The sequence below is a fragment of the Ursus americanus genome, chromosome 15 (genome assembly GCF_024610735.1).
Source record: "Ursus americanus isolate L20-20 chromosome 15, mUrsAme1.1.p, whole genome shotgun sequence".
Taxonomy (NCBI): Eukaryota; Metazoa; Chordata; class Mammalia; order Carnivora; family Ursidae; genus Ursus; species Ursus americanus.
The window spans coordinates 57,671,770-57,688,452 of record NC_142141.1 but is presented as its reverse complement, the minus strand read 5'-3'; the positions used below and the strand labels follow the sequence as shown (position 1 = coordinate 57,688,452).

Here is a 16,683-nt window from a genome sequence, read left to right as displayed (position 1 = left end):
GAACTATTCAGGAGCTCATCCAAGACACTCTAGAATTGGTCTACACAATTCTGTAAAACTGAAATTGGAGGAAAGGGTGATTGCTTCCGGGCAGAAGAGTCAAGGAGAGCTTCCCGGAAGAAGAGAAATGTGATCTGGGATTTAAGGGAGAGGTAGGATATTCAAAGAGATGATGAAGTGTGTTTGCGTGGGGTGTATTACAGGCAAAGCCGGTGGGGGATGACGCAGGAATACCCGAGAATCCTAGATGGAACGAAGAGCCATTTGGCCAGAGCCATGCTGGGTTGGAGCATGAATGTCTGGTACCACCCTTGGGACGGGGAGAATTGCGGAAACCCCAACTGTGGGGCCAACATACAGGAGACTGAATGGGGTCGGGGGAACAAAGCAACTCATCTAAAGTGGAAAGCAGAACTGGAGGGGCTGTTAGGACCACGGACAGAAAGCTGTCCTCTACTCACATTTGTGGGGAAAAACAAGAAAGTAATCAGGAGAATGGATTCCAGTGGGAACCCAAGGCTGAAGAGCAGGAAGGGGCGGCATCAGGAGTGGCAGGCCACTGCCAAGCGTGGCCAAGTGGGGGGAGGCTCAAAGGAGCCACTCCACGGAGCTCTTAGACTTTAGAAAAGCAGGCAATTAGGGAATGCTATCATGAGAAAAAGATGAGATTGCATCCAAAGGAAGGGCGTCATTGAAGGCTCAGTGAAGTACCAGAATGACAGCGGTATTTAGGACGATCAATATGGCAGCTCTGCAGAGGGACAGACAAGAAGGGGAGAAACCAAAGGCCAGGAGCAGCTGCCATTGAGAACTCAAGATTTTAACATACTAAAGACAAAAACAAAAATACACCCAAAAAACCCACATAACTATAAATCACAGCCCACTGTTACAAATTATTACTTGTACAGAAAGAGTCTAGAAACTGAGTGTGGACTCGATAAATGAATGTCTCTGGATATGAGACAATAACATAATCAATGAGAATCTGAACTTTCTCACTGGGAATTAAAGTACGAATTAAAGAAAGGATATTATTGTTGTTGGCTCACCAGTCCAAGGCCACTGGTTTGGTTGGGAAGAACAATCCACAGGCAGAGGTGGTTGGGGGTTGAAGAGAATCAGCCAACTCTGTACACATGGTGCCCCCTTCTGAGACTATCCCTAAGTCCGCTCTTCTTGCATGAAGTCACCTCGGACGATCTCCGTCGTCCACTTCAAATACGTTTGCCCCACCAGAGAAATCAACAGTAGGCATTTAGGGTAAAGAAAGATACTGCTGGAAGGGAAGGGAGGCTCCTGTGGGCTGGGGGGGGGGGGGGTTGGAAACCCCCAGCCATTCAAAAAAGAAAAGGAGAGAGGCACCTGGATGGCTCAGTCGGTTAAGTGTCTATCTGCCTTTGGCTCCAGGTCCTGGGACTGAGTCCCTTACCAGGCTCCCTGCTCTGTGGGGAGCCTGCTTCTCCCTCTACCTCTGTCCCTCCCCACCACTTGTGCTCACTCGCTCTCTCTCTCAGATAAATAAAATATTTAAGGAAAGGAAAGGAAAGGGAAAGGGAAAGGGAAAGGGAAAGGGAAAGGGAAAGGGAAAGGGAAACGAAACGAAACGAAACGAAACGAAACGAAACGAAACGAAAAGAAAAGAAAAGAAAAGAAAAGAAAAGAAAAGAAGGTGCCTGCAGCAAGAACAGAGAAAGAGGACTTGAGGAGGCAAATGTGGCAGAGAGGAGAGTGGCGCAGGGGCAGGGGCAGCAGGAGGGGGAGGGGCACGTGGGAAAAGGAGGAGGGGAGGGACAAGCACCCAAGAAGCAGTGGGCAGATACCCGGGTGCTCTGACAAGGTGCAGACTTTTAAGGACGTAAGCACTGCAGGCAGCCTGGGCGCCTGGCAAGAGGGAGGAGGGCAGAACCTCTGTTCCCAGCTGCACCCACACTCCTAAGCAAAGCTCCCACCACTCAGGAAAACCACGTGAAGATCGAAAGCAAACGCACAGAAAGCACGAGATGACAGAGAAGGTCTGTGGTGCCGGCGGTGGCCTGTCCAGCACCATCCCAGGTGTGTCAGCCCCGTCCCGACGAACTCCAGGCTGATGTCGGCTGGCGCCAGACTCTGGCTGGGGAAGCAGCTTCGTCCTGATCTCCCCAAATATAAGACTGCTGACTGCTTCACATTCAAGACAGACTCAGGACTCAAAGGTTAACAGTTCGGGGTTTTTTTTTTTCTTTTTTTTAAAGATAGGTCTGCTATTCGGTTCAATATCGCCACCTCGACTCCAAACATTGCTGGACATGATGATTTGGAAATGCTGAGAGCAGCATGAGAAAGTGACCCAACTCAGGATTTTTGCCTTCTTTGAAAGCTGTTCCGTCGCCCCGGGATATCTGTGCTGCTCCCCCGCCAAATTCTGCAACTGCAAACGGCCTGAAGTCAGCAGTATCTCAGTAAGCTCCGCATCAGGGCCAACAGCTGGGGCTTTCGAAAGCTAGAGATCTTACACAAACTTGTGCGACATAACAAATACACAGGGAGGAAAATAAAAACACTTCAATCCGGGTTTGAGAGACTATGGACTCTGAGAAACAAACTGAGGGCTTCAGGGGGAGGGGGGGGGGATTGGGATAGGCCGGTGATGGGTATTAAGGAGGGCACATATTGCATGGAGCACTGGGTGTTATACGCAAACAATGAATCACGGAACATTGCATCAAAAACTGGGGATGTACTATATGGTGACTAATACAACAAAATAAAAATTATTAAAAAAAAAAAAAAAGAAAGAAAGAAAGAAAGAAAGCCAGTGTGGCCCAGAAGGGCTGGGAGCTCAAGGAATTCACCCTTTGGAAGAGCTTTCCCCAAATCAGACATGATCTCTTTAGTCACCAGTTAATTATTTTCCATACAAATAATGCCACGTATTGATCAATACTGGTTAAGAAAGAGTCTCTGGGAGAGTCGTCTCAAGTGCATTTTCAGAAGACAAGTGCAGATGTCACAATTTCCCTTGCTTAAATTCCTGGCTGTCTTGGGGCCGAAGTAGGCACACCTGGAGCCCGGCCCCAGTGATGGTTGTGGCTTCGTGGACAGTGTGTCCTCACCTGGGGACACAGGGCCTCACATCTGGGTCATTAATGATGCAATCACCCGGCTCTGACACCAGCAGAGGCAAACCCTACCTCCCTGAACAGATGAACAGGCATTTCCGAAAGTTAACTCCAAAGACAAAGAGAAATGTACTTGTACTTGGAGCTCTCACACCCAGAGCCACCGAGACCGCTCCCTAGTTCGGACAGGTGGCAGTCACTGTGAAACCTGCTGGTGTGGCAATATTAAACCCAGCTGAAGCCTACAGAAAATGGAAGGCGGAAACTGGGATTTCATTTCTCCGAGGGCTGACTGATTCTCACAACATTTGGGAAGAAAGCCACCCAATTGTTTCCCATTCGTGCAGACTCATCCTTTGCTGCGCACTGAAAGCTGGTAGGAGCTGCTGACCCTGGAATGAATACAACTTCTGAGCGACTGGAATAAAGCTGGGGCAAAACACCTCCCATCCCTTAACTCCCACATCAGACAGTGAGATGTGTTCTGAGCCGCCTATATACATGGGAACAGAGGGAGGAAAAAGAGAGGGGCCAAAAAGACTTCTTTATTAAAGCAAACAAGTGGACAAAAACTAAGCAACTGCTCCGTTGCTTAAAAAATGAGCAATTTCTAAAATCAGCTCTCTAAGGACATCACCATATCTGAAGAGTGACTACTTTATTTCTGCCACTATGTGCCAAATTTTCAAAGGGCAGGCTCGCTTTTCACGCAGGCGATTTTGAAGGGCTTGCACAAGTGGCTAATTTGCATGGGCAATTGGCCTCTCAGCTTTCATTTTGACAGCTAAATTGATCCATCCTTTGTAGACTAAAAATCTCACCACTCGGAAAGAGAAGGGTGTCTGAGGCTTTTTGAAAAATGTGGTCTCTCGATTCCTACTTATTCAGAACAACGCAACCAATAAGACCTACCCTGTAAGCAGAAACTTGCCCACACAAAAGACAGCCAATATTGAATTCTAAATTTCAATTCAAGATGTAATTCTTAGATCAAATTTAACTTTAAAAAAATTATCGAATTACTTGTGTTACTTAACTCCTATGAAAGCAGACAGGAAGGGCTTGGGTTTGTAGATTGGTCCTTTGGTCATTCCACAGGAAGGGGAAATGTCTGCCACAGATCAAATCCACAAGGGGCACCAGAACCTTCCCGAGAACAAAGCTGAACTAAGGCAGACAAAGGTCTGCTGCAAGAGCATGGAGAAAAGCGGACTGCTTATCCCTGCAAAAGGGCTGACCACGGGATTCACAAAGAGCTGTTAACAAAATGGCAGTGGGTTCAATCACTCAGAAAAATATTCTCCTTAAAAAAAAAAAAAAAAAAAAAAAGAACAGATAGCAGGTTTTAGAAGTTGCTAGCCATAAAACAGACTCTCCAATTCAGGACAGAGAAATGAAAGATGTTCTCCAATTCAGTAAGAGTAATAGATCAGTAGAGACCCACGCAAACCAATCCAATATGCGCGCTGGTCTATGTCAGTTCTGGGTCTTCTGTGACTTGATCTATTTTCTGTACCTCGAGCTCAAGGCTGCTGCTTTACATGGGCTAGGGTGATCCGGGCCACTTGGAAGGCAGACTACAGTGTTGTTTTCTGATTTAAGCCCAGCAAGGACTCTGAAGTCATTTCAAAACTACCATCTCTCTGAAGACATGAAGAATAAAAGACTTTTAAATCCAGCTGAAATTAGTCCCAACTACCTGTTGGGTCATCAGTGTCAGAGGGGGGCACCAAGGGCTGCAGAAGGAAGAGGCGGCTCCGAGTGCGTTGGCCAGGATGGTCAAGGATGGGACTCATCCCACCTAACGACCTCTTTCATGTTTTTGAGACAACAGAAGGCTTAACACTACAAGAATCCTTGGGTGTGTTGTATAACTAAAAATCTAATTCTGTTCTATTTGTCATCCTCTCAATATAAATCAGTGATAAAAATAAGAACTAGGCTACTAGGCAGTGAACCAGATGGTGCCTTACCTTCCTATAAACACGGCTGGGTTTAGAGTGTTTACACATGCGGGGGAGTAAAAAAGCTTTTCTTTTTTTACATTTGGCCATGAGTCATGTTGTCCATTTCAGGACGAACAGTGCTGAAACTTCCTCCCCATGAAGAGCCCGCGCAGCTTCCCTAATGTTTAAAAACAACCGTGTCAGCTGCCTTAGATTTAGTCATGAGGCGCTCTTGCCCATCCTGCAGCTCCATCAGGAGACAGTCTGATCAAATCGGACTCACTAAATGGAACCAGGAGGCCGGGAGCGTCCTGTTGCAAGCCTGCTGCTGCTTTGTAGGAGGCAAGATGCTTCCTCCGTTTTCTGTGCAAACACAGCCTTAACATTTTCAACCCGGGAGGCTGACTGAACGGTGCCCCATTTCCCTGCACCCTTGTCCCCCTCCTTGTGGAGCGACATCCTCAAGGATCGAACCTGAGACAGCCGTGCCGAACCATCTAGGGAAGTTTCTGAGCCTCCTGATTACAAAAGGACCCACAGTTCATCCCTAACCGCCTCATTCAATAAAGGCCCATTCCACTGAAGCAACTCGAAGGCAAACAGGACCAGTTGGAAAGGCAGACCACGTTTGACAAAAGGATGTTTCATTTTCCACTGACAAGCTCCGCCAGCAAATGTGTCCGCACCGGTGCCGTGGGAAGGACCATGCCTGGGAGTATTTGCCCTGCCCCCAGCAGCAGGGTTGGGTTTGTGTTTTCTCTTCATAAAGCATCAAGAAAACAAACCCCATCAGGAGGGCTGGTGATGGGTAGTAAGGAGGGCACGTATTGCATGGTACACTGGGTGTTATACGCAACTAATGAATCATCGAACTTTACATCAGAAACCAGGGTGACTAACATAATATAATAAAAAAATATTATTACAAAAAAAAAAAAAAAAGAAAAGAAAACAAACCCCTCCTCTGTTGAACAAACAGCATGAAACGGACCACTGGTGTTGATGTGTTTTGCTCCTTCGATTGTACAGGCTGCTGGGACAGTTAACTGCCCTCTGTGTGGTTCATATGAAGTTTATCTGAATCCAGAACTCTGTTTTTCTTGCCTTTAGATTATATCTGATTGGTCAACTGCCGTCACCCAAACCAGAGTTGTTCGTGCCTTCCTGCGGGCTCTGTGACCAGGACACTCAGCCCTGCCTCTGGCTACCTCATATCACGCTCTGTTGTCTATCTGTCGGCCTCGCCATGTCAAGGACAGTCATCGTGTCCCACTCCACTTTGAATCCCCGAGGCCAGGCCTCCGTAAATAAGCAGGTTCAAGAAAGACATCTGAGGGGCGCCTGGGTGGCACAGCGGTTAAGCGTCTGCCTTCGGCTCAGGGCGTGATCCCGGCGATCTGGGATCGAGCCCCACATAAGGCTCTTCTGCTACGAGCCTGCTTCTTCCTCTCCCACTCCCCCTGCTTGTGTTCCCTCTCTAGCTGGCTGTCTCTATCTCTGTCGAATAAATAAATAAAATCTTTAAAAAAAAAAAAAAAGAAAGACATCTGAGCAGGCCTCCTTCTCTGTACTTCAGGGGTGTGTGTAAATGTTAACAGACCAGGCACACGCCCTGAAGTCAGCTTCTAGAGACATCCTTCCTATGTGACATCACCATTCCATCAAAATCACCCAAGAAGTGAACCCGGGCCAGAACCCAGATGCCACTGCTCCTCACCCCGGTCTAGAGCACGGTGGGCCCTCGGCAGGTGTCCAAGTAGGAGGCTGTGCAGGAGACAAAGTCTGTAGGAGAGAAAACCACATCTTCCCGGCCAGAAGGCACGAGGCTTGCCTTGATCCCACCTTCACTGAAAATAAAATTCTTTTCTCGCGTCTCTTTGGAAGGTTTTCACGTCTCAGAAGAAGTTTTCTGATGCTATTCACACAGCTTCCAGGCCTGTCCGTACTCTTGTACAAACCAAATCTATCACAGACCCTGCTGCACAAACATGCCGATGTCTATCTCCCCCCTTCTTGCCTACTGAGCCAGCTGGCACATGCGAGGACCCTTCCACAGTCCCCTCCACCCCAACGACCTCTCTGTGCACTCAGAGATGTCCCCGCGGACAGATGGTGGTGCCCGTAAACAGTCAAGACGGGAGAACAAGGCCAAGCCAGTGGCCAATGGTGAGCAGCCAGGAAAATACTTTTCCTCCATAATATGAACATTATCTTTGCGAATCTCAGGCTTATACTGATAATTCCCTTAGTAAGTCTGTTTTTCATAAATATCAGGAGAATTACTAAATAAAAGTGACTCCAGTTTGTGAATGAACGATGTTCGGTTGAACAAGGATCAATTCTGAAGGTGCTGATCAAAACGAGATCCACCTTCTGCTTCCTGGGCTTCTGTTCTCGCTCTCCAACCAGGGCTTTCGGGCACTTTCGCACAGGCAGTGTCCTGGAAACACCTGACCCTTGGCTGGCCGGCTGGCTACCTCGCCCCTCTCTGCTCACTCCTGGGTCCCTGCTCCCCCAGGGAGCTGCAGAGAAAAGACACGTTTCAAGGAGCTCCCTCCTTACTGCCCAGCTTCCAATTTCACATGTGGCCTGAGAAAACATGGACGTGCTCTGGCCGACATGAACATGCAATTATGATGTAACTGACCAAATCAAAAACTTAAAAGACAGATTTTACATAATGAAGCACTGGGAAATCACTATGTTCTTGGGGGCATTTTATGCTTGACTTCGAAATGTGCATTTTAATCTCGACATCACGTTTCTTGACTCTGCTAGTTTATACTTCTAGTTCTGATGACCCCTTTTTAGGCCTGTAGAAGCAATGCTACTCCATGAGGGTAATAAGCCTAACAACTGAACCCAGAGCTTTAAGTAAAGACTGTAACTCTAGCCTAGAAGATGAAACAATGATGCTGAAAATAAAGTCCAGTGACAGCAAGCTGCACATGGACATGCCCTTGCTTTGGGATTTCTTTTTTTTCAAACTATATAGACTCAGGTGTTGGACTAAGACACTCTTGCCAAGTTAGGCTTCTCATCCACATCCACTCTCCTGGACCGGCGGACATCCAGCATCTCAGCCAAGCTCCTCATCGGTCTCACCAGAGACATTATCACCTAACTAGGGACTGCCTATCCATGTACAGTCATTGTGAACATCAGGGAAATGAAACCATAAACAAAACCCCTCACTCGAATGGAAAACTGATGGCATTGTGGGAGAGGAGGAAGGCGGTAAAACTGGTTATTGTACAAGGAACAAAACGTCTTGCCCTGTTGGCCATTTACTTCTTCACATGCTTCCGCTTGCACTGGGAAGAAGGGGCATGGCAAGTCATTATTGACTGACGATTTTCAAGCTGTGCCCCATTTCCAAAGATTGCAAAAGAGCTATAAATCAGAAAAGTGGCATGAAATTTTGGTGACGGGTGCTTTTCTCAAAGACTCCTAAGGTAAAACAAACAGCAAACCATGATTCAATGCAATGTTGTGGTGTTAGTGTCATTCCTCGACAGAGACACACTCCTCACCCCCTTCAAATTAGGTCTCTTCTACTTTCCTACTCTGGGGTGCACAGGGATCTTTCAACAGAAGTTGAAAAGACACAAGTCGGTTATAACCATCCTAGGACAAGAGAGGGGGAGGGTCAGAAAGGGCCCAGGCTTACTGATTTCCCTCTGCTGCGAAACTTGGGAGATGCCAACTTTCCTACCATCTTTCGTGGCTCGACCAAGGATAGCAGACAGGATTTCACTTCACAGGCCAGGCAAAGCCACCTGACCGGCAAGTAACAGCCACGGTTCTATCTGACACATTCAGTAAAGGGGAAGAAAAGAATAATCATGACGGAGATCCGAATAATTGACTAGTTTTAGCACTACACCTAATCCCTCAGCCTTTAAATGATAAACTGTCAACAGAATCTTCCCCTCACCCCCTTTCTGCACCTCTTCCACGAGCTCCTTTCCATTTGTCAGCCGTACAGGTCGGCATGGGCCCTGCCAGGGCTCCTTTCGCAGTGACAAACCCTTACAGAAAGGAAGGGCGGAGAAGTGACGAGGACGTGAGCTTTCCTCCCTTGAGGACAGTCACTTGGGAAACTGTCCGGGCTCAGAAGATATCTTCATTGTGGCTGAAATCAGCAGAGGGAGCCCCCTTCTCCTCAATTCCAGTTTGCTCTGACAGACACATGGCTGTCAAGGAGCCACACGCTTCCCTGAGCCAGACGGCCGGCAGGAATTCCTAAGCCAGCCCCAGCTTGTCCACAGAAGTCGGCAGCTGTACAGTCGCAGCCAGCAGGCACCGCACTTGACCATACCCACTCTCGCAAGCAGAACGCATTCCTCCCGATTATCCCCACCTGCGCCTCACAGCTCCCACCAGGGCACGGCGGCCGGCGCTGTGTTTCAGAAGGACGTTTCATGACCACGTCAAAAGAAAAGTCAAATCAGGCCACATTCTTTAAATGCAGAGCAAACAAAACTTCCCTTCAGCTTTCCAGCCCCAGTCTCCTAAACCAACTTTAAAGAGAACTGGAAGTAAAGTGTTAAACTGTACACTAACCATCTTCGAACCTCACCCAGCTGGTTATTTAAGGTGAGATTTATTACAAAAGCTTCAAAATCACTGTTCTCTTCCAGTTTAATGCAGAAGCACTGGGTCCAGATATAATGATGCCAAAAGCAGGCCAGGCAGGACAGCCTCCAAAGGGGTCTAATTCCCCCCCAGCAAGAAGGAAATGATCTGAGAGCAGTTTCAGAGGTGGTGAGGTCTTGTATCACTTTTGCTGCAAGCACGGAAAACATGGCAGCAGAAAATCCTGCTTCATCACCACAAGCCTAAACACCCACACTGCACCTGCAGACTCAGAGCCCAAAAGAAGGCAGATAACTCCAGACATTACTTCTTCCTTAGGGTAACTGGTAATCACGAAAGGAAAGGGGGAAAAAAAAAAAAAAGTCAAAACTCATTATTCACAGATTCCATTTTTGTGAATTCACCCATCTGCTAAAATTGATTTGTAACCCAAAATGTGGCATTTTCCGTGAGTTCAAAGCTAATGAATTAACTATATATTAAATAAGGTGTCTTTAAACAGAAACACACGTGAAACAAGGTTCTTTACTGATGGGCTGATGAGGCTGTGGTGACCAGAAGCTTATAAGAGCCTAACCAGCCGAGAACGGCCCCTAGCAGAGATGGTTCGGTATTAACCGATTCTCACTGTTCACGATGAACTTTCAGAGCAGAGCACCACGAACAAGGACCACAGGCTGTAAATGCAGGACGTGAACAAAAACACCCTGAAAGAGTCACCAGCTCTACCCAAAAATGTCGGGAGCTGACTGGCATGAAGGTGGGCTGTGGGATTTGTGCACGTGGAGCGCGTATCACTTGGTAGAGGGAAATGAGGACGAGGCAATGGAAGCTTGAAAGCGATCTGATCATTCCTGAAAAGCAAAATGTTGGCCCTCTGGCTTCAGAGGGGCACATAACTCACCGAGCTAGCTGTAAGCCATGGGAGCGCTGGTGCCTGACTGCCATTAACCACCGTGGGCAAGAACCTTTCTGAAGTCATTTTAGAGGGAAAATTAGACCCCTCAGAAAGAGAAATCTGGGCAATTATGGGCCATCAGGGATGACAAGCTGGTGGCCAAGGTCACTTGCCGAATGAAGGCTCTGGCCTTGGCTCCCAGGACTCTTCAGAGCTCCCACTCTATAATGCGAACCAGATCCCCATCTTCTGCATCAGATAATGACCCCTGCTCCAGAGATTTAAGGGATGATTACCATCTAAAGAGTTGATTGTGTCTCATTACACTTGTGATAATATATTCCTGACAACCGAGGCTATTAACTTGAACTTCCAAACACCAGCACATGTCACACGTGGCCCCCTCTGACATAGTCCCATCTGTCATGTGTCAAATAGGAAAGTGTGTCCTCACTACAGAGCACATGAAGGAGAACAAGTGAAACTGGTACTGAACGGTGAATCCCATTCTCTCCCAGTGCAGGAAAGGCTTCACTGAACTGAGTCACTTTTAGTACACTCAAATCTTCAACATTAAAAATAAAACACGCAATGCAATCCATAAATGCCAGAGAATAAAAAGGTCCAAAGCCCTTCCTTTTTGGCTTCCTGATGGCCTCACAGCTCTTCGCTGGCAACTACTCCCCTTTCATTATAATCTTAGAAACTACAACTACCACCTTCTGGAATGGGACTGGTTTCCTTCTAAACTGCTGGCCTTCTTTTATACTGAAAAAAAAAAAAAAAAACCCAAAACCTGAGCATCTCTCTCCACTCCAACCTATACACTGTAAGTCGTCACGAGAAAGTGAGTAAAAATAACAGAAATGGTTCACATGTGTCTTCAGACTAAGAAAAGATACTGATAAAACAGACTGTTTTCCAAGTTCAAGAAGCGTAGTTTCTGCCATGATCTCAAAAAGATAAGTTGGCAAGCTCCGCAAACGCCTTCATCAAGGAAAACAGAATAGTGTGTAAGAGCGATAAACCACACCCACGAGTTACAGATATGAGTCAGGCACCAAAATCTCTAACCCGCCGGCATCAGTCAGGGCTTTCTCCTGCGTAGACCCCGCGGCTGGGAATATTGCAAACTAACCACACGTCCCACGGAGTTTCCTGGTAGGTTCGCGTCCTGTTGGCTGATTTCTAGAGAAACCACCAAGACAGGGCAGCTGTGTGCCAACGAGAACAGGCCAGGACAGGAAAAGGGGTTTCAAACTGGGATCAAGCAATCCTGTAGTAAGAAATCGTGAGAATTTTTTAAAGAAATGACTATTCCATCTGGGTTTTCAGCCAAATCCAGCTCTAAAAATTCCCCGATCTCTCAGAATACGAGATGCTAAAATAAGGACGCATGTGTCTGTAAGTTAACTGGGAGCCTTAAAGAGATCTGGTGGCAACATGAAAACGGGGCTTAGCTCCACTAAAATCTTGAGCTGAAAAGCAGAGAAATGGTTGGTATTTGACTAAACTTACAGAAGGCCCTTCTGGGAAGGGAGAGAGGTCAGCAGGGGACACATTTTCTGGAGAGCCTGAAACGCATAAAGCACTTAAGGAAGGACAAGATCAAAGGCGCCCGGTGAAGGCGGAGAAGGTGCTCACAGAAAAGCAAGCCTCCGTCTGCCAATTACAGCGGGAGCCGGCCCTTTGTTTCCCAGAAGCCAACAGTTACAGGACTTAGATTGGGGCATAAATTCTAATTAAAGTACATCTTTCTGGGTTCCCTGCAGAATTTCCACTCACCAGCTTCATTCTTCAACAGGGTTTGAGTGCCTGGCTCCCCAGCTTGACAAAGAGCTGCTCTGCCCCCAGCCCAGCCGGGGAGGGAAGTATGTGTTCACAGCGGCCCTCCTGCCTTTCTGGAAGGTTAATCTCTCTCCGGCAACTGGCTGCAAATAATTGCTTCTGTTAAGGCAAGCGTCAGGCTCCAGGTGCAGGTGAGAAGCGGGATTTGGCTAGGGAAGGGGAAGGGGTAATTGGAAGCAGACAACAAAACATAACAAAAGGAGAAAATTAAAAACCCTAACTTTCAAGGGAATTCAAGGAGAACACCAGGCAGCGAGAGGACAAGGGGGGGAGAGAGGAACATTTCTGGCGAGCAGGCAGAGCACAACTGGGGACACCTGCGACGTTGGGAGCTCCCAAAAAGTGCGTGTGTCCGAGGTCTTGGTCCCCGTCCCTCCAGCCTGATCGTAAAGCAGCTGGACGCCACCCCAAACCGCAAAAGGACGGGGAGAGAAGGAAGGTCTAAGCCGGTCCAGCTGCAATAATAAATCCAGAAGGGCCCAACCACGAAAGCTTCGAAAAACAAACGTTGTGATTCAAAGGGAAAACCCAGCGCCAGGGGAAACTTCAAGAAGCACAGGACCTCACCAGGCATCAATTTCAAAACCATTTGGAAACTGCCTTTCAATGAGGTGTTTCAATGACAACAGAGGCCCACCTCGCTGGAAGAGAATAGGATCAAACAGAGAAATCCTCAGAAGGACCCTGTTCCTCAAAGAGAGACTCAATGGGACTTTTATCTCCCCTGGAAAACCTCCTTAGTCCAGAGTAGGCCTCTAAGCCCCCAGGCCACAGAAAGCTTCAAGAGTCTTCATACTGTTACCCCTACATTTTCTAAATCAATCCCAGCAAATTAGCCCTGCTGGGTAGCTCTTTCAGAGCTTTCGGAAAATAAGCGGTCTCCCTGTTTGTGCTAAAAACTGTGGCTGCGGAGAGTAATTCCCACCAGTGCAAACTCTGGCCCAGAACTTCCCAAGTCACTTAAAAGACACAGAACTTGTCATCCATCTGGGACAGCTATGCGTGAGTAAATGGACAACTCGCGCTCTTTTTCGTGACAACTTCTAAAAAGGCTCCCCAGGAGGAGAAATGGCCCTATGACCCAAGTTCAAAACCTGTCACTACTTTCTCTATGTAGCCTGCACTCTTTTTATTTTAACTCTCCCAAGTTTCTTCTGCTGTAAAAGCAGGATTGTAACAGCAACCAGGTTACAGGAAAGCTGAGTTTTCTTTTCTCTTTTTTTTGTTAAGATTTTATTTATTTGTCAGAGAGAGAGAGAGCACAAGCAGGGGGAGAGGCAGAGAGAGAAGCAGGCTCCCCGCTGAGCAGGGAGCCCGATGGGACTCGATCCCAGGACCTTGTGAGATCATAACCCAAGCCAAAGGCAGATGCTTAACTGACTGAGCCACCCAGGCGCCCAGGAAAGCTGAGTTTTCAAAACTGTGTGTGTCAAGTTCCCGGCTCCAAGGTGGGCTCAACCTGATCATCACTGTGACAAACAGAATTGGGTTTTCCACCAAAGGAGTCTCGATATCCAAGGGTGTTTGAGGTCATCTATCCTATGAGCCTGCATCGACAACTTCCTTCTGGGCCTTGTGGCTGAATTTGTAAAATAAAGTTAGTATGTCAAATATTTTCTTCAGTGCCCATTTCAGCTGTAGAAAATCTCAGGGCGTCTGGGTGGTACAGTCGGTTAAGCGTCTGCAGATCGAGCCCCACGTCATGCTCTGCACTCAGCATGGAGTCTGCTTGAGATTCTCTCTCCCTCTACCCCTCCTGCTCCTGTTCCCTCTCTATAAAATAAATAAATGAAATCTTTAAAAAAAGAAAAGAAAATTGAGTTGTCTGGGAATCTGGTTTCTTCTGTACTTCGCAACTCCAAAGGCTCCTTCTATGCCTCTCCTGACATTTTTTCCCTCCTAGCAACTTTTGCAGGGGGGAAGAAAAAACACTAAAAAACATCAATTTGATGCCCTCTGTACCGTGTTTTAAAAGAGTCACAGGACAACTTTTTGATATAAAGCCCAAAACAAAAAGAAAACTTATTCTTTAAAAACCAGCATGTCTGCTTTTATTCGTGAATGTTTTGTTAAGTGTAAAGGTCCAAAGAGCTGTTGACAGATGGGTCCCATTTTTTTTCCCCTAGAGATGGAAGTTTTGTTCTAAATCTTCAAGTCAGCTACGTCTTAAAAATTGACTTGACCAGTTTTGCGGTCTCTCTCAAAATCTCAGAATAATATGGAAAGTATGAGCCTCAAGTAACTGCCTGAAACTAAATAAGCAATTGCCATTGATGCACGTTCCTCAAATTTTAAGCTGCCCCTCTGTGGAAGCACGTCAATCATAAACATGGTAGTGAGAGATGGAGAGCAGGCACACGTCCCCGTGCGCTCAGCATGCAAATTCAGATGGCTTACGGTCAGGCTGCCCATCAAACCACTCGTCTGGGCTCGCATTACAAGTGCATAAGCCGAAGCCACAACACGGACGAGGGAAAAGTCTCCAAACACGCCTGGATCTCCACATGTAAAGCCAAGTTTGCTGTGAACTGTATCACAGGAAGCCCTGAACCACCGTGGAGGGCAGGGCCAACTACACGGAACACACATGAGCACCAGTGTGTGGGGGACCCAGTGACAGCTCGTTGGCAGGTGTAAGAGGCTGAGAGGCTGGGGCAGGGAGTCCCAGCGATGTACACATTTTACCATCAAATGGGTGTGAGTAGTGACATCCTTTAAATGTCCCAACAGTCCTCACGGGCTCCTTGTGCCTTCATTTAGGAGAAGATAAGGTTTGTTGGATGAAAACTGGTGAAGACTCAGCCCCTGATTTGATGTATTTTCACAAGATAAAATATGGACCAGGAAGCTTTTTATCAATGCTAGCTGCAATTAATACATATTGCTTATTACATGCTATACGTAGCATAAACTTAATATCTAACATTCAATCTTATTTTTTTAATTTGCCCATAATTACATCGTTCTCTTTAAAAAATTAGAAATCTCCCAGAAAACTACTGATGGACACCATTTCAGAGAGAATTTACGGTCGTCCCCAGGATACCTGCCTCCACGTGTTCCTGTCCTTCCAATATCCCTCTCCCTGAGGGTAAGTGCGACCCATGACTTGCTTCTACCAATAGAACACAGCAAAAGTGACAAGATATGAGTGATTACATAATTATATTTTATAACATTTCACACCTGCCTTCTGGAGTTTCTTTCTCCCTGGCTGGCGTTGAGAAAGCCAACAGCCATGCAGGAGGAGTCCACATGACAAGGAGCTGCAGGAAGCCTCCAGCAAGAAAATGAAGCCCTCAGTCCTGCATCCACAAGGAAATGAGTTCTGCCAAATGAACCTAGAGGCACACACATATCCAGTCAAGCCTTCAGATGAAACTTCAACCCCAGTCAATTGTCCTTGATTACAGCATTACAGAGAACCCAGCTAAGTCATATCCAGACTCCAGACCCAGAACAACACTGACATAATAAATGTGCATTCTTTTAAGTCACTAAGTTTGTTGTCATATTTTAACATATTTATAGATAAATCATGCGGTGCCTGGGTGGCTCAGTGCACTGAGTGTCTGTCTTCAGCTCAGGTCATGATTTTGGGATCCTGGGATCATGCCCCTGAATGAAGCTCCCTGCTCAACAGGGAGTCTGCTTCTCTCTCTCCCTCTCACCCTCCCCCCTGCTTGTTCCCTCTCTCTCTCTCTTTCTGCCTCAAATAAATAAAATCTTTAAAAATATATAAAAAAATAGATAAGTCATACACATCATTAAAACTCAAGCTGTTTATATAGAATGACTCAAGTAATTTCACTTAAGATACACTTATATAATAGTTTATTCAACTGAACTTGTCTATCATAAACTATAATTATATATTTTAAATCCCTGACTTTAATATGACCACTTTTAACTACAACACAAACCAAGCACTGCAGATAGCTCATTCACATTTTCCCTTCACTACTCTGTTCTCCGGATAGCAAGGCTTTAATCAGGTAAGAGAAAGAAGGTCGCATAAGATCAAAATATCAACATTTGATCATTAGTTACTAACCATGGATAGTTCAGCCATTAAGGGACCTATAATTATTATAAAGTGTCCCATTAAGTACTGTCTAAACTTATTTTCAAAATCCTGACAGGTCATATAAATCATTCCAAGAACATGCTGATTTTGATGTCAGCAACAGAATAAGTGAAGCATCTGGGTGTTTGCTGTTGTTGTTTTGAGAGACAGAGAGCAGGGAGGGGCAGAAGGAGAAGGAGAGAGAGAATCCCAAGCAGGCTCGAC

At 46.6% G+C, this 16,683-nt stretch overlaps 1 protein-coding gene across 12 annotated transcripts in view; it reads right to left on the bottom strand.

The window, feature by feature from the left end:
* The window catches only part of SEMA5A (semaphorin 5A), a 475,859-nt gene that overhangs the window by 372,699 nt on the left and 86,477 nt on the right, over positions 1-16,683 (bottom strand). The window contains exon 1 of one of the 12 annotated variants that reach the window (XM_087867984.1): positions 1,992-2,547. The exons of the other annotated variants lie outside the window; for them this stretch is intronic. The gene's annotated coding sequence lies outside the window, so the exon portion shown is untranslated. Of the gene's footprint in view, positions 1-1,991; positions 2,548-16,683 lie in introns of those variants that run through there. 12 annotated transcript variants of the gene reach the window in all.